Source organism: Microtus pennsylvanicus, chromosome 1, assembly GCF_037038515.1.
Source record: "Microtus pennsylvanicus isolate mMicPen1 chromosome 1, mMicPen1.hap1, whole genome shotgun sequence".
In the NCBI taxonomy this organism is placed as follows: domain Eukaryota; kingdom Metazoa; phylum Chordata; class Mammalia; order Rodentia; family Cricetidae; genus Microtus; species Microtus pennsylvanicus.
Genome location: NC_134579.1, coordinates 82,518,430 through 82,543,287, shown reverse-complemented (window position 1 = coordinate 82,543,287; position 24,858 = coordinate 82,518,430). Strand labels below are relative to the sequence as shown.

The 24,858-nt window shown below is 47.3% G+C and overlaps 1 protein-coding gene across 6 annotated transcripts in view; it reads left to right on the top strand.

Annotated features, from left to right (window-relative positions):
• Arhgef18 (Rho/Rac guanine nucleotide exchange factor 18) overlaps positions 1-24,858 on the top strand; it is a 109,254-nt gene that overhangs the window by 53,281 nt on the left and 31,115 nt on the right. The window lies entirely within an intron of this gene.

The window sequence follows — 24,858 nt, the reverse complement described above, 5'->3', positions numbered from 1 at the left end:
CTGGAGATCACACTCAGTTTGTCGGGCTTGGCCGCAAGCCCTCTTACCTGCCGATCCATCTTCCTGACCCTCCACCAGTCTAAAAACAGTTGTTCTATTCCCTGCTTTAGAAAGATTGGCTTATCTTGGGCAAGTTCAGACCAGAGCCTGCCTCTCATGACGTCTTTCTGACTCCATTTGATGTATCTTTTTCCAAAAGTGAAATGATTCAAAGGACTCATTTCTAAAAGTCATCAAAGGAAACAGGTCACCCAGAGGGGACGGGCATCCTTTGTACACAGTTTCTGCCCTGCTCCTGCCCAGGACCAAATGTTTTTCTGTTCGCTGAAAGAAAAAAAAAACTGACCTCTTCAATAATTTGATTCCCGAGTCCTCCTTCTGGCCACTTTTGCTGACACAGAATTTGTCTCTGTTTTGTTTAAAGTTTTATTGTTACATGTGACTATTTGCCTGAACATATGTAGGTGCCATATGCACGTAGTACCAATGGAGGTCAGAAGAGGGCTTACAGGCAGTTGTGAACCACACAGTGTGGATTCTGGGAACCAAACCCAGGTCCTCTTCAAGCGCAGCCAGAGCTCTTAGCTGCTGAGCCATCTTTCCAGCCCCCACCCCTTTTATTTGTAGGGCCAGAGCAGGTTTTGGAAGCTTTGCTGTCGTCGCTGTCATGGAGCCCATCTCCCCAGAACCAACAACTTTCCTGAAAACTATTTCCAGACACTAAAGGATTCGATTTTAAAAATGTTTTACTGCCTGTATTTATTTAGTGAATGGCAATCAGAGGATAACTTGCAAGAGTCAGGGTCACTTCTCTCTTCTACCGCGTGGATCTACCGTGCGGAACTCAGATTGTTGGGCTTGGAGGTAGCACCTTCACCCATTTGGCCATCTTGCCTCTCAGTTTTGATTTCTGAGTACCCAGTTGAGTTGACATAACCTTTTAAAAGATTGGTGCCCAGCACAACATAAAACAGAAACCAGTAATGCTAATAAATGTTTACCTGTCTGCAGGTAGAGGCAGGAGGATCAAAAGTCCAAGGTCCATCCTTAGCTACATAGTGAGTTTAAGGCCAGCCTGGCCTATGTAAGTCTCTGTCTCAGAAAGAAATGAAAACGAACCGAAAAGATTTCCAGAAGGGGACTGGGACTCGGAACAGCTGGTAGACCACTTGTCTAACATGCACAAAGCTTTTGGTTCCATCCTCATCACCGCATAAGCGGGCTGTGGTGGTATACCTGTAATCCTGGTACCTGAGCGCTGAAAATGGGAGAACCAGAAGTTCAAAGTCATCTAGGCTACATAGAGAGTTCAAGACCAACCTGGGCTGCATAAGTCTTTAAAAATACAAATAAGTAAATACTGGGAAGGAAAAACAGACAGCTGTACTTCTGGGAATGCCTGCCTGAAGTGGGGGGTGGTTTTGCCAGGACCCTCATGGTTCAACATCTAGATTGCTTGCTTTATTTTTGTTGTTGTTGTTGTTGTTGAGACAGGGTTTCCCTGTGTAGCCCTGGCTATCTTGGAACTCTCTCTGTAGACCAGGCTGTTCTTGAACTCACAGAGATCCACATGCCTCTGCCTCCCACTTGCTGGCACCACTGCCAAGCATGTTTTTTTATTCTTTTTTTTTTTTAAAGATTGTTGCTTTTCATTTTACATGTATGTCTTAGGGGTTTTTTTTGTTTTGTTTTGTTTTCTGTGAAGACACACCATAACCACAGCAACCCTTGTAAAGAAAACATTTAATTGCAGGTGACTCACTTACAGTTTCAGAGGTTCCGTCCGTTATCATCATGACCGGAAGCATGGCAGCATGCAGGCATACATGGTGCTACAGTCTGCAGGCTACAGGAAGTTGACTGAGACACTGGGCAGTATCTTGAGCATAGGAAAATCTCAAAGGCCTCCCCCACAGTGACACACTTCCTCCAACAAGGTCACACCCACTCCAACAAAGCTACACCTCTTAATAGTGCCACTCCCTGAGATTATGGGGCCAATTACATTCAAACTATTACAGAGTGTGAATAGTGCTTGCTTGCATATGTGTGTGTACCAGATGTGTGCCTGGTACCAAGGAGGTCAGGTCAGGGTGTCAGGCTCCCTGGAGCTGGATGGTTGTGAACTGCCTTACAGGTGCTAGGAACCAAGTCCTGGTGCTCTCTAAGAATAGCAAGTACTCTTAACCACTGAGCCATTGCCCCAGCTCCTGGTTTTTAAATTTTTTAACATTTAGTATGGGAGTGGTAAGTGAGAGAAAAATGCATGCACATACATGGCACTTGTGTGAGGGTCAGAGGACAACTTGGAGAAGCTGGTTCTTTCCTTCCTTCTTCCATGTGGGTTCTGGGGATCAAAAAAAAAGCCACACATCTTCAGGCTTGGCAGCAGGTACCTTTACCTACTTAGCCCAGCATTCCACTTGCCCAGCATCTGGATTTGTATGGGTCAAAAGCACATGCTCTTTCAGTATCTATAGAACTCAAATGGGCCTTACAGTAGGTGGGGTGGGTATGTTGAGGCAGAGTCTTTAGCACAGGCTACCCTTGAACTCACTCTGTAGCCCAGGCTGGCTGCCAGCTCACAATCCTCCTGCCTCAGCTTCTTATGGGATAGCATGACAGGCATGCACCTAGCTCAGTGTGTCTGAATATTCCTCTACCCTAAACCAATGAAACTGGAACCCTTGGAAGGAAGTGATCTGTAGGGCATGCCTGTGTTATGTAGGGCCAGCTCCACCTTACAAATCTCTTAACAGTGAGGCAACTTGCCTAGCCACTTTACCCCCCTCAGTCCCCTTCATCTTGAGCTTGTGCCTCTGGCATCATGCATAAATGTAATGCATGCCCCTTTCCAAGTGCACATACAAGGGCCATTTTTTTGGATGGTGGTCGATCTTATCCTTAGTAGGGTGGTTACTTGGTCTGTTTCGTCTCTGTCTCCCTCTCCTTCTGTATGTGTGGGTGGGTATGCATGATTGGGGGAGCACTGTCTATGAACTTCAAGTGAAATGCTCCATCAGCCTCCACATTGTTCCTTTGAGATGGGGTCTCTCACTGAACCTGGAGCTAATGTAGTGATTCTCCTTTATATATACATGGCCACTGGCCGCATCCAGCTTTTCTATGGGTAATGGAGATTTGATCTCAAGTGCTGTGAGCCTCTGAGCCACCTCCCCCGCTCCTCACTGGTGGCTCTAACTTACGGTGGTTGTAGTTCATCCACCTAGGCCAATAGTCCTAGTACTGTACCATCCATAGTTAACCTCGATGATGACTCCAGACATCCAGTGTAGCCTGGTCTGCATTTGCCCGTGAGTTGGCCTGTCATTATCAGGTGGGTTTCAGTGAGTGCAAAATAGAAGCACGGCAGGGACCTTACAGTTGGTTGGCTGTAGTAGAACCAGTGTCTGCAGTAAACCACAAGGTCTGTCATTCAGGACAGTCAGCCTTAAGAATGTGGGCAAAGTTTTTTGCTTTTTGTTTTGTTTTGCTCCATGTCAGGTTGAGGGTAGAGTCTAAGGGAAGCAGTATCAGCCCTACGGCTCCTCCTCCATTACTGGGTTGGAGGTATGTGCTCCATTTAATAAAAAATAAAAAAAAATTGTGTGTTTGTGTGTGTGTGTGTGTTTCCTTCTACCATGTGGGTCCTGGGAACTGAATTAGACCGTCAGGCTCGAAGGACTTGGGTTTGGGTTAGAGTGAAGGGTTTCCCCCCTTTCTTGTGTTCTAATGCCCTTAATTTTACTTACTACACTATAAATAATAAAGTTTAAAATGTCCCAGAGCATAAGTAGTGCTTTTGACAGTTCCATTACTATACAATATTATTTCCTATTTTGTTATTAACTTAATAACTTAGTATTTATTTTTCTTTGTTAGCATACAAAATAATGGCTATCAGAATGATGTTTTATGCATAAATACTGTTGGACTTTGTGCATATTTAGTGTTCTAGGACTCCCTCTCGCCCCACCATCATTTTCATCCTCCCAAATAGTCTCACCATCATTTTCATCCTCCCAAATAGTCCCTCTTCTGTTGTGTATGTTTTGTGTTTTGAGAAAGGGTCACATGTAGGCCAGGTTGGCCTTGAATTTGCTGCATGCATATCCTAGATTGACCATCCTTCTACCTCAGCCTGTGAAAGCTGGTTTTATAGGAATATACCACCATGCCCAGCTCTTGATTTTTTGATTGTTGTTTTTTATTTGAGTGAAACAGGGTCTCACAATAGCCTGGAAGTCTCTAGGTAAACCAGAGTAGCCTGAAACCTGTTCTGTCTATGCCTCCCAAGCACAGTGATTAATAGGCATACACCACTGTGCCTAGCTACTTTTTTATTATTTTTATTACATTTATTTGTGTATCTGTGTATGGTAGTCAGAGAACAACTTACAGGCCTCCCACTTTGTGGGGTACAGTGTTAGAACTCCAATATTCAGGGTTAGTGGCAGGCACCTTTACACAATGATCTGTCTTGTGTGTGTGCATGCGTGTGTGTGTGTGTGTGTGTGTGTGTGTCTATCTATGTGTCTATGTGTGTGTGTATGTGTTGTAATTGGAGCGGAGGGGCTGTGTCCCCGGCACCCAGCCACCCACATGGCTAGCTTATGCCCCGAAATAATTACACGGAAACTGTATTCTTTTAAACACTGCCTGGCCCATTAGTTTCAGTTTCTTATTGGCCAGCTCTTACACATCGATCTAACCCATTTCTATTAATCTGTGTAGCCCACGAGCTGGCTTACCAGGAATGATCTTAATCTGCATCTGCCTGGAGTGGAAGAATCATGGCGACTCCACCTGACTGGGCTTCTTTCTCCCAGCATTCTGTTCTGTTTACTCCGCCTATCTAAATTCTACCCTATCAGAGGGCCAAGCAGTTTCTTTATTAGTTAACCAATGAAAGCAACAGATAAGATACAAGACCCACCTCCATCATGTATGCATGCATTTGGTGTTCTGATACCAATGATGACCATGACAGTAAAGGCAGGCTGCAGGCTTGAGACTCAGAATCCTTATTGAAAAGCCCTGTCACCTCAGCCTCCTACCCATTCTGGAACATGGAGTCCGTCAGCCATGGAATCTGGTTTGACCACATGCATGTGGAAATCTGCTTGGCTCCCACACCATGTTCTTGGGGACCATAGGAAGTGTGCACAGGGCTACTGAGATTATTCTGAGCTGACTGGCCTCTAGGCAGGCCTGTAACAGGATGGATGAAACTGCTTATTAGTAAACTGTTATCAGCCTGCGAGGAGTCTTGCCGCCCCAGGCCAGACTTCTGCATGGCCGGCAAAACCTTTGCTTACTATGTTGAGTACAGAGGAGATGAGGGAAGAAAGCCTTATCAGAGCTGGAGGCCTCAGACTACTGGAGGGGTCTGAACTACCAGTGAGAGGCCAAGATCTGAAAACTCCCAGCAACTGACAGTGTTGCCTGAGGCCAGCAAGCTGGGCCCAGGTCTGAAGAAGCCCTTAAAGTCCCACACTCAAGTCTAAGTGAGATCTTCCCAACCCCAGCATTGTTGGCTTTGGAACTAAAGAGGCCATGGTGGGCTGCCCTGGGGAATGCAGACCGTGGAACCGCATCCCTGTCTTCCAGGAGTACCCTTACTCCCTCATTGAGATCATCAAAGGCAGTGGGACAGGAACTGGGCACATAATTCAAGGGGAGAGCTGCCTTACCCCAGTTGAGAGACTAGGGGTGTTGCTTGGGTGGAACCACTGCTTAGAATCCCCCGATGTGGAGCTAGGGGCATGGCTTAAGTGGAGCCTGTTCGAATACTCCAGAGAGAGCCTAATGGGCATTGCACACGGCTCAGGGTGTGGAGAACCTGCCTCGCATGCATGAGGTTCTAGGTCCCATCCCCATGTTTCCCTACGTTCAGCAAACACCGTCCTTGAGTGTTGTCAGGGTACGGCTGACCCCTGCATTGTCTCAGGCACTGTCAGGGCTTCTAGACCAGGCCTGTCGCCCACTCTCCCTTCCTTCTCCAGATCATATCCCTCCATCACTTGCCCCCCCCCCCATGTTCATAGCCCTCATCATCTGCCCCCCCGTGTTCATAGCCCTCATCATCTGTCCCTCCCCCACCCCCGCCCCATGTCTCGCAGAGCACAGAGCTCCACTCACCTGCTCTTCACCCTGTGGCTTCCTTAAAGGCCCTGTCATCTGGAATGCAGAAGGCCAGACTGGTTTCCTGCTCTGTCCCTGTAATTACTGGCCTGCTTGTCACATTCCCACTGTGAAGTGCAGGTTCCATCATGCCTCTCCCTCCATTCCATCCTGGTGCAGGAAGTCAAAGCACAAGAGAATGAACCGCGCGCCCAGCCCTGCTGTCCCAGCACATGCCACCCCCTCCCAGCTAACTTCCACTCTGTGTACCTTCCTTCATTCCTGTGTCTCACCTTTGCCCTTTCCCAGTGTGCTCTTCTGGAATGTGGTTCCCCTTCCTCCTTGTCTCCTAATAACCTCTTACTCATACTGCAAAACCCAGTGCTGATGACCCTATGACATCTTTCTTAGGTGAAAGAACTTAATACATTCCAGGTTCCTTTGGTAACTGTGGGCTGTGCTGTCGTTCTTTGGTCACCTGGGCTCTTCTGGGCCGTGATCCATTGTCATTCTCCTGCCATATTGTTATTCCTCAGAGATATTTTAACTCTGGGCAGATTTGTAGATGGACCTTACCTGGGGATCTGGTACTCGGGTAGCTCATAGGCATGGTAGCCTCGGCGTGCAGAGCTGGCCTCCAGTTCCACCTGTAGGTGCCTAGAGGTCCTGTGGATTGTATGGAGCCCATCCACCTGGTCTCATCTGCACTCTGGAAAGTGCCGAGGGATGCTTTAGGGGTTAATTGCTTAGGCAGTAGGTTTGGGGCTAGGGAGTCAGCAGAAGAGGACCCTTGCTGCATCTTCAGACACTGGGCTTCTCATTTGGTCTTTGTAAGACTCCAGTTACTATAGGCGGAGGACACTCGTTTGTTTGTTCCCAGCTGTCCAGACCAGAATAATCACACAGAAACTATGTTAATTACAATACTGTTTGGCCAATAGCTTAAGTGTATGCCTAGCTAGCTCTTATATCTTAAATTAACCCATTTCTATTATTCTGTGTATCACCATGAGGCTCATGGTTTACCAGTAAGGTTCTGACTGGAAGTCGCATCTTTCTCCTTTGGAGGCTACATGGCTTCTCCCTGACTCTACCTTCTTTCTCCCAGCATTCAGTTTCGTTTTCTCCACCTAACTCTATTCTGCCCTGACACAGGCCAAAGAGTTTCTTTATTAACCAATGATAATAAAATATATTCACAACATACAGAGGGAAATCCCACATCAAATTACCTGGGCAGGCTTGGGAGGGGGTAGGGCAAGTCATTGGCTAGGATCACGAAGTTCTTGCAAGCTCTGGAAATCTAGACAGCCCATTTTGCTTGCCTTCAAAACCTGTGTTGGGGCTTGAGAGGGCTCGGTGGGTGAAGGTGTTTGCTGCCAATCCTCAGGACCCACGTGGTAGGGGAGCATCAACTCCACCTGATTTCCACATGCATGCCTACTATGTATGTGCATGTACATACACTTAAATATACACATAAATGCAGTGATAAAGGGGCTTTGTTTACTTGTTAGTTCTGAGACAGGATCTCTCCTTATAGCCCCTGTTGTCCTAGAACTCTCTATGTAGACCAGGCTGACCTCAAACTCAACAGAAATTCACCTGCCTCTGCCTTCCCAGAACTGGAATTACTGTGTGTGCCAGCATATCCAGCCTGAAGTAATTTTTATTTGTTTTGTTTTGTTTTTTGAAACAGAGTTTCTCTGTGTATTCCTGGTCATCTTGGAACTCACCTGTAAACCAGGCTGGCCTCAAATTTAGAGATTCACCTGCCTCTGCCTTCCCAAGAACTGGGACTGAAGGCATGTGCCATCACTGCCCGGCTTTGAAGTAGTTTTTAAAGTTTACATTTCTGACCTGGTGGTGGTGGTGCATGCCTTTCATCCCAGCACTTGGGAGACAGAGGCAGGCGGATCTCTGTGAGTCTGAGGCCAGCCTGGTCTACAAGAGCTAGTTCCAGGACAGGCTCCAAAGCTACAGAGAAATCCTGTTTTGAAACACAACAACAACAACAAGAAAAAATGGTTTACAATTCTGGAGAAAACTCCTATGTGCCTAAATCTACCTCCCTTCACTTTGGAAAGAGACTGATTCTGCTCTTTCATGAGTGCTGGGGATGATCCCAGGTCTTCAGCCCTGGTAGGCAAGCACTTTAAACCACATCTCCAGCCCTGAGGTTGTTTGTACTGGCTAAATGTCCCTAATCCCAAGTGCCTGGGAACAGACATGTTTCAGGGTTTAGGTTATTTCCCCCAATTTTTGAATATTTGCATATGCAAATGAACTGTCTTGAAATAAGACCCAAATAGCAATACAAAATTAATTCGTATTTCATCTATACGTCATACACATGGTTTATAGATAATTTATTATGGGGGGCATGTGTATGGAGGAACTTGAGGGGGCAGTTCTCTCCTCTACCTCCTTGGGTCAGGCTGCTGTGATTACCAGGAAAAGCTTTCACACACTTAGCTGTCTTGTTGGGCCATCTGAAGGTAACTTTGGGCAGTCATGTTTTCTTTCTTTCTTTCTTCCTTCCTTCCTTCCTTCCTTCCTTCCTTCCTTCCTTCCTTCCTTCCTTCCTTCTTTCCTTTCTTTTTTTTTTTTGTACATGTCTCTTTTGGCCCATCATGGCAGGCCAGGTATGAATTTGTCCACTTGCCACATCTTGGTGTTCTGAAAGTTTTGGATTTTAGCGCAGTTTGTTTCAGATTTGGAGATTAGACTGTAGCCATTTGAAAGCTCACTTATCAAGATGAATGTGGTGGCACACACCTGTGATTCCAGTGCTTGAGAGGCTGAGGCAGGAGGAGCACGTCAAGTTTGAAGCCAGGCAGGGCAATAGAGAAAAATTAATGACTAGCCTAGAGGTACATGCCTGCCCTTCCAGCCTCCAAAAGACGAAGGCTGGGAGTTCAGAAGTTCAAAGTCGTCCTTGGCTACGAAGGAAGCTGGATGCCAGCCTGGGCTACAAGAGACCCCGCATCACTAAAGAAAGAGCGGATACCGAGTGGTGGCAGCTGCACTGGCGTTTAATCCCAGCACTCAGGAGACAGAGGCAGGTGGATTCCGGTGGGTCTGGGGCCCTGGGCTCTATCCTCGGTGCTGCACAAACCAGGTCTGCTGCTGCGCACTTGAGGTCCCAGTATTTGGAGCACGGCAGCAGGAGGATGAGGTCGTTTTCCACTGTGCAGGGAGTTGGAGGGCAGCCTGGGCTACATGAGGGAAGAGGAGGAAAAAGGAGAGGGAAAGAGGACGAAGGGAGGAGAACTTTTGAAACCATTTTCACGTCATTTTGCAGTTATTTTAATTTAGAGTTTAAAGGGATTATGTAGAGTTCTCCTACTCTCCCTACTGTCAACTTGATTTTTAAAAATTTTTTTAGAGTTTATTTTTAATTCTGTGTGTATGGATGTTTTACCTGTGTGTATGTCTATACACCACTTTTGTGCCTGGTGTCTGGGAAGGTCCAAAGGCAGCATCTGGTCCATTGGAACTGGAGTTACAAGTAGATGTGAACTCACATGTGGGTGCTAAGGATCGAACCTGGATCCTCCAGAGAAGCAGTAAGTGCTTTTAACTGCTGAGCCATGTGTCTAGCTCCCAACCTTATAACATTTATTTAATATGTGTGTGTGCACATGCCATGGCACACCTATAGAGGTCAAAGGACAACTTGCAGAAGTCATTCTCTCCTATCACGTGGTTCTAAGGATCAAACTCAGGCTACCAGGCTTTGTGCAAGCCCTGTTATCTGCTGAGCCATCCTGTTGGCCTTCTACCTTACTGAGATAGAGTCTCTTACTAAACATGAAGCTAACTAATTGGCTAGAATGGCCGTCCAGAGGGCTTCAAGGATCCACCTCTCTGCCTCCCAGTGCTGAGTCTTGCTGGACCTAGATTTTTGTTGTTTTTTTTTGTTTTTGTTTTTTGAGATAGTGTTTCTCCGTGTAGCTCTGACTATCCTGGAACTCACTTTGTAGACCAGGCTGGTCTCAAACTCAGAGATCCACCTGTCCCCGACTCCTGAGTAGTGCGGTGATTAACGGTGTGCGCCAGCATATCCAGCTTGCTGGACCCAGCTTTTATGTGGATACTGAGGATGCACATCAAGTCATCATGCTTGCACAGCCATACTCATTAAACCATCTCTCCAGCCACTGATTAATTTCTTTCAAACTTAATTTTGAATTCATTTCATGCTATCAGCAGAAAAGGATGGGCTGGGTGGTCGGATGCATATCCAGCCTATACAGGACCCAGGCTTCATTCCGTGGTACAGAAAAAGACAAAGGAAAAGCAGAGTCGGGGGGCTGGGTTTCAGATGGAGAAGGGGTAGCATTCTTCAGGACCCTCAGTGGTATTTCCCAAGGACCATTTCTTATCAAACCAGGTGGAAGCTTGTTCACATTCCCAACGCTGCAGTACTGACCACACTGGGCAGCCAGCTGGTTCCAGCCCAAGAATGTTTGATTTTTTTTTTAAATTTCTTCTCAAATGAGTCACCTGCAACCATTTGCCTTAATTATGTCTTATCTTTGTTAAGCAAAGATACAGCTGTGGGTACTAGACATTAAGAGACCTGCAGGGCTTGGTGGCGCATACCTCAGTACTAGAGAGACTAAGGCAGAAGAATCCCGGGTTCAAGGGAAGCCTGGGCTACACAGTAATACTCCTGTCTCAAAACAAAAGTAGGGGCTGGTGAGGTAGCTCAGAGAGTAGAGGCACTTGCTACCAAACCCGATGACCTGAGTTTGACCCCTGGAACCAACATGGTGGAAAGAACCATGAGTTGTCCCCTGACTTCCACCTGTGTCTGGGCACATACACTAATAAATAAACAAGCTGGGTGTGGTGGCGCACACCTTTAATCCCAGCCAGCACGCAGGAGGCAGAGACAGGCGGCTGTCTGAGGTCAGCCTGATCTGCACAATGAGGAGACGCTGTCTCTGAATGGGGGGAAGAACGAAACGGCACACATGCCGTGTAGTAGGTTCACTGGGAGACTGTCTCGGAGGAGTAAGTTTGAGAGTGATGAAGCAGGACATCTGATGTCGTCCTCTGGCCTTTTCCTGCACACGTTCCACACACAGAGGCACAGGCACACATACCCACACATGAACCCACAACACACATGTGCATACCCCTCACATGTGCACACGAGATAATAATGACTAAACAGCACAACATTAAACAAAACTGGAAATGAGAATTAGGTTAAGATAATAAAGCAGAAGAAAAGATTGGGGATAAAGCTTTGTTGGCAGACCCCGTACCTAACATGCAAAAGGCCCTATGTCCAGTCCCTAGCAGAAAAATTTAAAGTTTTACAACAGATAATAACCCTTGAGGTACCAGTGGTCCTTAAAATACAGACAGGTATGCCCAGATGCCTGCAGGCCCCACCAGTGCCCTTCCCACAGAGACTTGATGGCCTGTGCTGGCACTGAGAGGCTGGTGCCGTACAGAAGAGCTTCCTTCGTCCTCTTTGAGGCCAGGTCCTTGTGATAACATCCAGTTTTCAGCATCGTGCTGGGGCTGGCTTGCAGAAGAGGCAGGAAGGGACCTGGCAACATAGCTCAGCAATCAGGGCACATGCCACCAAACTTGACCACCTAAGTTCAGTCCCTTCCGTATGGTATAAGGATAGAACCGACTCCTGCAAGTTGTCTTTTGAGCCCCACACATGCACAATGGCATGTGTCCACTCCCACAAAATACATTTCAAAGTGTAATAAAAAAATTTTTTAAAAGAAAGCAGACCTGCTAAAAGCTGAGAGCAGTTATTGCTCTGTCAGGGGGCCCAGGTTTGGTTATCAGCATGTACAGTGCAGCCCACAACCAACTCCAGGCACCAGGAGTGTGTGTGGTGTACATATACACACATACAGGCCAACATTTGTACTCAGAATAAATGTGAATACCAAGAGGCTCCAGGCTTTGATTACCTATGCTCTGTTCCTTTCCTGACACTCAAGCGGAGAAGGCTTCTTTCATATGTTAACCCGATGTCACTCTCTCCAGTTCGTGTTTGCCAGTCAGCTCAGAAGAAATCTAACCAGCAGCTTGCCAACATGCCACAAAAAAAGGCCTTGCTGTGGGCCAAGTGACCAGGGACGGCAGACTGTTGATCAGTAGACGGCAGACCGGTGATTTGTGTGGGCTTGGGGTGCAAGAAGTGGCAATTTCTACCCCATGGGCACCCGAGCCTAGGAGCTCTTGCTTCTGACATAGTGAGGCCTTCATAGTTGAGAGGAAGTCCCTGAAAAACAGCAGGAAAAATTAGGGAAAAAAATTAGAAAGCTTATCCTTTATCGTGATGTGGCCACTAAGCTGAGGTCAGCTTGGACTACACCGTGAGATCCGGTCAGTGAGATAAAATGCAGAGAATGGGATCTCCAGAGTGGAAATCATTTCATAGGTACTAAGATTGGGTCCAGGATCCCCACAGTGGGAGGAAGAGGTGTCCTCAGCACTCTACAGTGCTTAGTAGATGTCTGCAGGATAAATACGGAAGACCTGCAGCCCAACCCCTCACCAGCATCCATCACTGTGATCGCAGAGAGTGCCTACTCTCAGGACGCTTCCTGAACTCAAATAACTTGATTGTGAGGAAGGCAAGACTAAAATAGAAAGACTCAGCTGTCTGGGCACGAGTGGGAGGCCTGTCACGCGCCCCATCTCACCTTCCCTGTGAACTTCACCTAGGCTCTTAGCCCCTTTGGCCAGAGTTCCTACTAACACTCTTCCCCCCAAAAGAATCCAAAGCGTAGTATTTCAAGAGTCTGGGGATGCAGCTCCAGGGGTACAGGAAGCCCTGAGTGCCATCTCAAGTGCCACATAAACTGGGCATGGTGGTGCCTACCTACCTACCTGTCATCCCAGCATTGAAGAGGTGGAATAGGAAGACCCCAAGTTTAAGGTTATCCTTGACTTCAGAGTGAGATTGAAGCTAGCCTGGGCTACTATCTACGGGGGTAAAAAGTGAATCAAATGAAGCGCTCTGGGTGCCTGTCTGTCACATATCTATAAATAGCCACATGTTGCTCAGTGATGGGGATATGTTCTAAGCAGACTAATGCGCCATCAGTTTCCTCACCATGTGAGCACCAGACTAAGATGGCTACAGTGTCTTCAGTGTCACTAGATAATCTTATCTAGGGAGCCACTGTCACTGACTAAATCATCATCACACAGCAGTGGACCACACATCAGATCTGTTTCTGTGTAGTAAAACAGCTTTACAGCTCTTGCTTTCAGCGAGGTGGATGGCATCCCGGCACTCAGTGTTAGTGTGGAGGGCAGGCCACAGACGCGTTCACTGTGCTCAGTATTCAGTGAGAGTGCCCGCTTCCATCAGGTCAGACTGTGTGGTCTTCATGGGGATGAAAGTGGTGACTCATGCCTGTAACCCTAGCCCTGGGCAGGGGACAGCAGCAGGGAAGAGGCCTTCATCCGTCTGCATTACATCCAGCACCTTATCTTAAAAACACAAAATGGCCAGCAAGATGCTCAATGGATAAATGTATTTGTTACCAAGCCTGATGGCCTGAGTTTGATTCTCCAAAACCCACATAGTAGAAAAACAGAACTGATTCCTGCACGCTGTCCTCTGACCTCCGTGTGTGCAGCAGAGTGGATGTACATACGCCAAAACAGACAGCTGCTTTAAGTCCTCTCCCATGTTCCATTTCCAGCTCTGGTTTGGAGGCAGCGCCTCTGCTTGGCATCTTCTGGAGCTTTTATTAGCAAAGGCTCGCTTTGTTAAAGCAAGGACTTGGGGCAGTCCTTAGGGCGCTGCACTAGGCATCCCTCATAGATGGAGTTAAGAACTCAGGTGTGATCACTCAGGAGATTGTGAAGTTGCCCAAGTGCCCAGTGTGGTTGTCTCAGCATGCCCATCATTCTAGCACTCAGGGAGGCTGGAGGAAGAGGGTCATGGATTTGAAGCCAGCCTTGGCCACATAGTAGACTGGGTCCTCAAAAAGATGGATGGACGGACGGACGGACGGACGGACGGACGGACGGACGGACGGATGGATAAGACAGATAACATAGACAAACAAGCCCATATTGAGATGTGGCTTAGTAGTAGTATGCCTGCCTGAGATCATTGGTCCAATTCCCAACCCTGCACAAATAAAGGGGAAAAATGTGTAAAATATCATCATGAAGTCCCCAGTGAAAGATGTGAAACTCTGTTGTATTCACGTGTGTCTGCACTGCAGAGTGGTTGTTGCTGACACCCACGTGTATATAGGTGTATATGTGTATATACATGCACATATGTTAGCTTGGAGCTCAGTGGTCAGGCGTGGCTGGCTGGCTGGCCTGAAACCCCTTATCTGTGTGTTACCACATCTTACCTTTTTACCGGAGTTCTGGACATCCAGCTCAGGTCCTCATGCTTGTAGGGAGCACTTAACATTTTAAAGTTTTGTTTGGTGAATTTTTTTTAGACAGGATCTATTTGGCCCAGGCTGGCCTCAAACTCCATATATAGCTGAAGATCATCTTGAACTATGATCCTCTTGCCTCAGCCTCCTTATCAACCTATTTATTTCACTTTGAATTTTTTTTAACCATCTGAAACAAAGTCTCTTCTTGAACTTGCAGTTTTTGTACCTCAGCCTCCTGAGCAGCTGGGGTAACAGGCCTATGCTACCAGGTACAACTACAATTTAAAAATTTTATTATATTTATTTATTTGTGTCAGGGGGACATTTGTGCCACAGTCCACATGTGGAGGTCAGGGGACAACTTGCAAGAGTCAGATCCGTCCTACTGTGTAGGTTCCCTGAACTGAAGCCTGGTTGTCAGGCCTGGCAGGCAGTAAGATTCCTTTTTCCTCTGAGCCCCTCACCAGCCCCAGCCCCACAGATTTTTTTATGTTGTTTTTTGAGTTTGGTGTGGAGTTTGAGCATATACATTCTGTTGCAACTACTGAGTGTATAGTTGACTGTTGGAGGAATTGGTCCCAAGACTCTCTCCCCCTGGACACTTGAGTTCCTTAGATGTCATGTGGTATACACAGACTCTGCCGCAGGTCCTCCTGTAGACTACATTAGCATACTTGTGTGTGCACACACAAAGGCTAGGTTCAGCATCTTGATGGAGTTCCAAGAGGGCCACTGAGGTGGAGTGTTATGTGTAGGAAGTTCACTAGAAGAGATATTAATGGCAGGGGTAGACAGACAGCAGTATGGTAGGGTCTCAGGAGACACTGCATGGTGGGGGCTTGGAGGACAAATTGGTGGGAGTCACACCTTTCTCTGAAGGAGGTTTTACAGCCCCAGCCTGCAGCAGGAGCTCTGCTCCCTGGAAAGGGGCAGGGAAGTGGGTGAGACACTGAATGTGTGGCCACCAATACCCGCTTTGATGTAAGCTCCCTTCCTCCGGCACCATGAAGTCTGTGAGCTAGCAATTCACAGACAGTATCTCAGGGTGCCCATGGGCATCAGAGAGAGGAAGAGCTGCCTCGGGCAGATACTGTGGCCTGAGCAGCAGTCTGGTCCATTCTTACTCAGGCGTCTTCCTCAGTCACCATCTCCTCAGTCTCTCCGATAGATTTTTTTCTGTTGCTGATGTCCAACCCATACAATGTGAATGCCACATGCACAGTTGTTACAACATGTTGGAGATAGTGACCAGAATAAAATTGACATAGGACTGGCACAGAAACAAGTCTCTGGGCAGGAAGGCAGCGCATGAGGCCCTGAGTTCCAGTCCCTGGTACTTCCGGAAAAAGCCAGATGCAGTGGAACACATCTTTAATCCCAGCACTCCTACAGTGAAGTGGGAGGCAGAGACGGGGGGGGGGGGGGGTCGATCACCCTGAAGCTCACAGACCAGTATCACACGCGCGCACACAAATAAAAATATAAACCTTAAAAAATTAAATACATTCTCCTCAAAAATTAATTAATTAATTAATTAAAGAAGCAGTTTCCCTCCAGTATTTTCCATCCAAAGTCCCTAAGTCTGCAACTGCACAGTCTGCAAACATGGAGGCTGAGTGTACCAGGTTAGGAGAGTTTCCTTTCTGACTCATACTTACCTTCCAAGCTACAAGATGTCCTTTCCATTTGCTGTGTCCCCTGAGGTGTGGCGCTAAGCAGGTTATCTGCGCCCCCCCCCCCCACCTGTGTACTTTAATTTTTCAGTCTTGCCTCTGCAACATCAGAACGAGGCAGGGCAGAGAAATCAATGAGTCTCCCGCTCTCATCGATCGAGTTGCTCCTCAGGCGGCAGAAACGCCAGGAACTGTGAATTGCAAACTTCACTTTGCATCCGATTTTGCTCTTAATTGTCTCCTGCACCCTTGAGCCAGAGCAAGCAAACACCTGCTAGAACTCTCCAGAGCCAGGGAGCACTTTTAGTCTGTGACAGGAATCTTCCCCAAAGACTAGACGACAGAAAAGGACATCAGTGCTGCCTCTCTGTGGAGGGACCAGTTTTCTGGTGTCGTGCCCCCCCCCCACACTTTTGTTTTCTCTAGAGTGGCCCTTTTTACAGAAAACTGGACATTTCCAGTCTGGCTTCCTTGGAGAGATGTTAATAGTCAGCATGACATGAGAGGCATCAATCAGCAGGGCTGGCAAGATTACTGGGACCTAGGGGTGGAAGGAAATAAGTGTTCCATATGTTGCTGTAAGATGTACATTTCCAGAGGTGAGAGTACTTGCTACTAACTATGTAGACAAAGCTAACTTTTAACTCCTGATTCTCTTGCTGCTATCTCCCAAGTCCCAGGATTACAGGTGTGCACTACCTGTAGATGGCCTTGGGCTTCGTGCATGCTACTAATCAGTTGACAAGGTGAGCTGGGTCTCCATCCTGTGAGTGGCTGAGTCATAAGGTGACCGTAGCTGGACAGTAGATCCTGGGAGCCTGACCCTCCCAGCATAGGCTGTTTGCACAGAATCTATAGGAGCAGATCGCTGATGTGTGTCATGCAAACCCAAAACGTACAACTTGTTCAAGAAAGAACTCAAACACAGTTTTAAAAATTAATCTTAAGACTGATGGCTCAGCAGTTAAGAGCACTGGTTGTTCTTCTAGATGACCCAGGTTCAATTCCTAGTACCCACATGGCAGTTCATAGCCATCTCCAGTTCCAGGGGCTCTGGTGCTGTCCTCTAGCCTCTTTAGGTACCAGGCATGCGCATAGTGCACAGGCAAAAGATCCATACACATACGTTTGAAAACAAAAAGAAGAAACTTCATGGCCAGTGAGATGACTCAGTGGGTAAAGGTTCTTGCACAAAGGTCAGTGACAAGTTTTCCAGAAGCCACACGGTAGAAGAAAAAAGCTACCACTCACGGTCGTTATCTGACCTCCATATGCACGTCATGGTATGTGCACAGACACACACAAACACACACAAAGTAAAAACCTTAAATCATCTTGAAAACAACCTGTTGTCTCCTACAGAGAATGAGTGGATTTTATTTCCCCTGTGTACAAAGAACTGTTTTCCATTTTCACCGTTGGCTCCACCTCCTCTCTGGGTCCCTTGCAGAAACAGCTTTGTGTCCTACAAGTGCTCCAGCAGATCTCCAGGTGCCTGCAGATCAATCCCTCCTCTTGGTAGGGAAGGTCAGACTGCTAATTGAGCTCCAGAGTGACCCCCCCCCCCCAGTGCTGAAGATCGAGCCCAGAACTTTGTGAATGCTAGGCAAGCCCCTGCAGGTCCACATTGGGAACGCTAGGCAAGCCCCCTGCAGGGCCACATCAGCTCCTTTAATCTTTTGAGGAGGGACCTTGCTTAGCCTGTGAAGTGTCTCCCTTTTGCTGTTTAGCTGATGATGACCTTGAACTCTTGACCCACTTGCTTCTACCTCCTGAGTGAGAGTGCATTACAGGCAGGTACCACCATGCCAGGTTATTCAATAGTGGAAATTGAACCCGGGGCTTCATAGATAGTGTTGGGCAGCAGCAGGCTAAATTTCCCCATGTGTGGCCAGGACCAAGCCCCACCCACTGCCCTTCCTTCCCGCCATGGCTGTCTTGGGGAAAATAGGCACTGATAGGTGTTTTCCTATTTCAAAGCCAAGAGCAGAATGACTAATGCAGAAATGGTGATCTTCACATCAGGAAGATGGCAGCTTCCACACAGCTGTGTGTGTGTTTGCCTAGCAGTTTTGTTGATGTAGGCATGGGACACCTTAGCGCTGGAGTTACGGGTGGTTGTAACCTATCATTTGGGAGGGGTAATCTGACCTGGGTTCTCTGGAAGAGCGGCCAGTCTCTTGACTACTGAGGCCCTCCAGCCCCTCCACCGTGATTTTGAAAAACAGTCTCTCCCTGAACTTGGAGCTCAGGTAGCCTAGCTGGCCAGCAAGCTCTTGCTGTCTTCTCATGGTGACATGAGTTCCAGACATGCATGGCTTTTACAAGAATGCTGGTGATTTGCACTCGGTTCTCTTGCTGTCACGGCAAGTACTCTTAATCCATTGAGCCATCTCCCCAACCAGGTTACAACATTTTCCAAAGCACGGCACAGCTTCCGTTCTGTGTAGCACAGTCTGTGCTATCTAGAGGAGGAGAGACAGACGCGCATGCTTTCACTTGTCCCAACAGGCAGACCTCCAGGCCCCTGAGCCGCTGGTGTGTGAAGGGTGGCTTGGTCCTGTTTGAATAAGGTATGATAAGACACGCAAACACTGTAGGAACTGCCCCAAAGTTGTCTAGAAACAGACAGTACTGTACTGCATACGGGGCCCACTGGGAGCACCCTAGTTAGTCAGAGGGCAGAGGGAGCAAAGGGGAAATGTAGCTAGAATCTTCAGGGGTGGCTTCTGGTGGAAGGAACAAGAATGAGTAGGGTTCAGATTGATAGATGCCAACATCTCAGCAGCCTTAGGCCTTACAGCAGCAGTTCTCAACCTGTGGGTCAAGAACCTTTGGGGGCCAAACGACCCTTTCACAGAAGCTACCTAAGACCATCCAGCACAAGTGTTTACATTATGATTCATAACAGTAGCAAAATTATGGTTATAAAGTAGCATCGAAAATAATTTTATGATTGGGGTCACCACAACATGAGGAACTGGATTTAGGAAGGTTGAAAGCCGCTGTCTTACAGTCTGTACCTGCCTGGCTTTGGGATGATCAAGTGGTTGGAATTTGGTCTAGAGCTGGGAAAGAAGGTGGGTGGGAACCAGTGGTGGCTCTAGGCTGTAATGGTGTCACTTAAGTTGACACACTGGAGCAAGAGGATTACCTTGAGTTCAGTCTTGAGTTTCAGGTCAACCCGGACTACAGAGTGAGACCCTGTGTTAATAACTGCTCTCATTGCTGTCACAACACCTAACAAGCCACTTAGAGAAGGCAGCCGACTTGATTTTGTTTCTGTTGTTGTGATAAGCATCTTAGGGGGAGAAAGGGATTTGCTTCAGCTTACAACTCAAGATTGCATGCCATCACCCTGTCCCGGGAAGTACGGCGGGAACTTGGCACAGCCAGTCACATCACGTCTGCAGGCAACAGCAGAGAGAAATGCAGGCAGGCAGACTCACTTGCTGTGTGTGCTCTTGGCAGTTCAGGATCCCTGCCGAGGCAGGGAACGGTACTGTTTGCCGTAGGCTGGGCCATCCTCATCAGTTAGCTTAATTGAGATGATCCCCAAAGACACACCGATCCAGTGTGGACACGGAGACACTTCCCAGGTGACTGCAGGTTACTGAGTGGAGGATTAAAGGCAAGCATCATGGAGGAGTTTGTTGTGGCTGAAGGATCAGCAAGTGTGTGGTGTAGATTTTAGGGCGTGTTGACAGTCTGTAGCCACATAGACCCTGTCTGGGATTGACTATGAACTGACTGCTTTGCGTATGAGAGAGATGTGGGTATCTTAATTTTAGTTTGCATTTATTTGTGAGCACTCAAGCCATACAACAGCATGCTGTGAAAAGCAAAGGACAAATTTCAGTAGTTGGTTCTTAACTCCACCGTGTGGGTCTCAGGGATCAAACTCAGGTCACCTTGCTCTGCAGCAAATGCCTTTGCTCAGTGAGCCATCTCATGGCTACTTGTGAATCTTTTATTGTCTCTAGGGACTGGCTAGCCTTGGCATTTAAGAGGGATAGTCCCACCATGATCTGTATCAAAGATTTTGATACCAAAGTAGTAAGCGCATCAAAAACCCCAGAATGAGCCAGGTGGTGGCAAGCACCTTAATCCCAGCACTCAGGAAGCAGAGGCAGATGGATCTCTGTAAGTTTGAGGCCGGCCTGGTCTACTGAGCAAGTTCTAGGACAGGTGGGCCACAGAAAGAAACCTTGTCTCAACAAACAAGCAAAAAATAGAATAAAAGTGCAATTCACATAACTATTTAAGGCAGAACTCCTGGCTCATGATTTTCTTTCGTGGCTATATACGTTATAGAGAGAGTCAATTTGGACCCATCCACAATAAGACACAAACACTTGGGGCTGGAGAGCTAGCTCAGAGGTTAAGAGCAATGCTCTTGTCAGGGCCAGGGTTCAGTTCTCAGTACCCATATGGTAACTCACAGCCTTCTGTAACTCCAGGTCCAGAGGATCTGATAGCCTCTTCTGGCCTCCACAGGTACCAGGCACGAACTTGGTTTGTAGGTGCACATGCAGGTAAAACACTAGTATGCATATTTTAAAATGTATTTTTTTGAAACACAAACACTTCACATGGCTTTCTAAATCATACAAAGAGCATTTAAGTGTGCTACAGTACTTTTAACATCGCTGATAGTTTTTGCTTTGGGGGGTTGTTTATGACAGTGTCTCACTATGCAGTCTTGGCTGGCCTTGAAGTTGCTATTGACCAGGCTGACCTTGAACTCAAAGATCTACTTGCCTCTAGGAAAACTAAGGTCTCCTTTTGGGTTCATAGACTCATTAGTAAAAGGATTTTATTTATTTATTTATTGGTTTTTTTTTTTTTGAGACAGGGTTTCTCTGTAGCTTTGGAGCCTGTCCTGGAACTCACTCTTGTAGACCAGGCTGGCCTTGAACTCACAAAGATCTGCCTGCCTCTGCCTCCTGAGTGCTGGGATTAAAGGTGTCCCCCCCCCCCCACTGCCCGGCTAGTAAAAGGATTTTAAAATGGATTTGGAAGGCAACTCAAAGACAATTTATTCTGAGGAAAATAGGGGCTGAAGAGATGGCTCAGTGGTTTATACTGTACTGCTTTTAGAGAGGATCTGAATTCTGTTCCCAGACACAACGTCCTGTAACTCCAGCTCCAGGACAGTGCTCTCTTCTAGCCTCCTTAGGTATTCACATACGTGTACACACACACACACACACGCACACACATGCACACACACACACACACGCACGCACGCACACACACACACACACGCACGCACGCGCGCGCACACACACACACACACACACAAGATAATCATCAGATCTTTAGAGTTTGAGGGAAAAAACAGAGCAGATGAACCATAAACCTTGGCAGCTGACCCGAGGAGGAGGATGGAGGACAGGAAGAGAATGGAGTGGCGGTCAGCAAGCCATTGCGTGATGGAGGAGGTGGAGGACTCAGAGAAAAACTGAAAAGGCCCAGAGCAACATGCTTGGACTTTTGGCTGGTATCCCAAGGAAAAGGAACAACAAAAAAACTGGTTAACTTTTCTGAGGACTCAGAATTCTGTCAGCAGAAGCACTGAGGGAGGGTTCCTTGTAGGGATGAGCACATTATCTCTTTAAGGAGACAATTAGCCTTTCTTCTGTAGCTTGAGTTCTGGTCAGGTGAGTGGCAGGCAGAGCTGAATTAACTCTTCAAAGAAGGTAATAGTTTGTGATGTTTTGGATGGTTTAGAATGCCAGGTCTCCTCTCAGGGTCAGAGGAAGAACTTAGATTCTATTCTGTTTTGAACAGGAGGAAGTAGCTTTATCTTAATAGGGCTTTGATTTAAAAATTAAGATGGGGTTTCCCTTTCTGGTGTTACCAGGAAATAGGAGGTAGGATCCATCCTCAGTGACCTCCAAGGCCTCCTAACAGGTCAGGCATCAAAGCCAGGGCCTTGGACAGGCCAGGTAAGCACACTCTGCTGTCAAGCTACAACCCTAGCCTTTGGCTTTAGGCTTTTATTGTTTGTTTTGTTTTACTATTTTTAACTGGGGGAGGGGAAGGTTGCCTGCAAGGGCACCTGTGTTGGTAGGTTAAGAGGACGACTTGCCCTGAGTGTGGTGGTACACATCTTTAATTCCAACATTTGGAAAGCAGAGGGTGGCACATATCTGTGAGTTCCAGGCCAGCCTGGTCTACGAAGTGAGTTCTAGGACAGGTAGGCCTGTTACACAGAGAAACCCTGTCTTGAGGGGAGAGGACAGTTGGCAGGAGTCAGCTCTCTCCTGCTATTGAGTCCAGGGGACTGAGGGGACCGAATTCAGGTCATCGGGCTTAGTAGCAAAGGGTCTTTATCCACTGAGCCCTCTCACTAGCCCTTGTTTGTGTACTTTATGTATTTATGTGTGCATGCACATGTGTACAGGTATATGGTGGTGTGCAGGGAAGCCAGAAGAGTGTTTCAGATCTCTTGAAATGAGTTACAGGTGGTTGTGAGCTGCCATGTGGGTGCTGGGAACTGAACCTGGCTCTTTTGCGAGAGCAGTGAGCATTCTTAATCACTAGCCATCTCTCCAAGCCCTTTGCCTTTTTGTTTTTGAGACAGGCTAGCCTTAAACTTGTGATCGTCCTGTCTCATCCTCCCCAGTGCTCGGATTATAGGTGTATGTGCCCAAGGCCCACCATAAACAATATTTATTAATATTCTTTGGAACTGACCATTTCTAGATGGTATTTATGCTCTCTTTTCTGAACAGCAAGAAAGCTGAATCTGTTCAGCTTTTGGTCAGACCTTAGTTTACGGGAACAGCTAGCCCTGATAAGAGGCCCCAGGCAGAGGCTGCCATTCAGGTTTGTCCCATATTTGTGTGTTTAAATCATCATTGCCTGGGTGGGGTTTGGTATGGTGTACGAATGGCAGGCAATTCCTGCCCTGACCTGAGCCACTTCCAATTATTATTTTTCGTTTGTAAATGGGTATTTGTGTGTGGATGACATCTAGGTGGCCATCATCTACCATAATAATAATAATTTCTAGACATTAAGATGACATCAGAATGTCTGAGGCAGGGTGGGTGACATCCCCACCATGCTGGGCTGTGGTAAATATTGAATGTTAAGGACTAGGGATGTAGCTCAGCTGCTGGATCACTGGCGTAGCATATATGAATCCCTGGGCTCAGTGTCTAGCACCCAGTAAAAGGCATGCTGATGCACAGCTGTGATCCTGGCACTTGGGGGAGACAGGAGAGGATCTCTCAGAAATAGGAAGTTGTTCTCAGCTACCTGACTAGTTCCAGGCCAGTCAGGGCTACACAGAGAAACCCTGTCTCTAAATAAATAAATAATAAACTTTTAAAAATTAAGAATAAATTTTTATTGAAAATGTTTGTATAGCGGACAATGAGGACTACTGAGAACTCAAGAACAATGGCAATGGGTTTTTGATCCTACTGCACGTACTGGCTTTGGGGGAGCCTAGGCAGTTTGGATGCTCACCTTACTAGACCTGGATGGAGGTGGGTGGTCCTTGGACTTCCCACAAGTCAGGGAACCCTGATTACTCTTCGAGCTGATGAGGGAGGGGGACTTGATCGGGGGAGGGGGAGGGATATGGGAGGCGGTGGTGGGGAGGAGGCAGAAATCTTTAATTAATTAATTAAAAAAAAGAAAATGTTTGTAGCAGGTAGTAGGCCATATCATAATTTATAAGCTTCCTCCATAGCTCTGTCAGAGAATTTCCAATATATTCCTAGTCTGTTTGTTGCTGGTTTAACAAAATACTGGGGAGCTGGAGGTGGGAGTGGGAAGAGTGGGAATTGTCTGGCCAGCGGTTTTGGAGGCTGAACAATTGAGACTACAGCAGCACCTAGCAAGGGTCTTCCTGCTATCTCAACACCTGGAACCAATCCTGAGGGTGTGGGGGCATGGCTCAGGGGCAGAATGCCTGCCCAGGATTCCCCAGTGTAGGGCTAGAGTGCGGGTGCTTGGAGAGAGGTGGGACACTTACCTACAATCTTCCAGTAAGGAATCAGGGTGTGGTTCTGTAGTTTAGCACCTGCCTAGCAAGTATATTGTCTTGGATTCCATTCCCAGCACTGCCGCACTCTGCTGTTCTCTCTCTCTCTCTCTCAGCAACTTCAGTCAGTGGGTACATGTATCCTCCTATCGAGATCCTAACAGTAAGCAGTTGGAGTAAATAACAGTTCAGAACTCTGATGTGTGCTGAGTGGGTCCACTAAACAGAAGGAGCCTCGGGTATACTCTGGTGGTTCTACACCAGGCTGATAAGCCAGCACAGCCAGCTAAATCAGCATCATGCCTCCAGGACTGTGGGTCTCAGCGCTCTCCTGACATCCAATCTCAGATTAATTATCATCCTGTGTGCAGTGTCCGTGCGGCTCCCGATGGTAGATTATTTGCCGTGAACACAGACTGTCCTCTGCTGTTGCCCCCTGCAAAGAGCAAGCAGAGTGTGGGAGAGTCGTTTCTTTCTTTTTTTTTTTTAATTGTTTTACCCAAAGAGAAAATTCTGTGCCATTTCCACACCAAACAATCACAGTGGGAACCAATTTCCAGCATACCAGCCCCACTGCTCCAGCCAATACAGCAAGTGAAGACGTAGCTTTGTTTTCTAGAAGGATCCCACCCAAGGCATCAAAAACAGCGCAGCACAG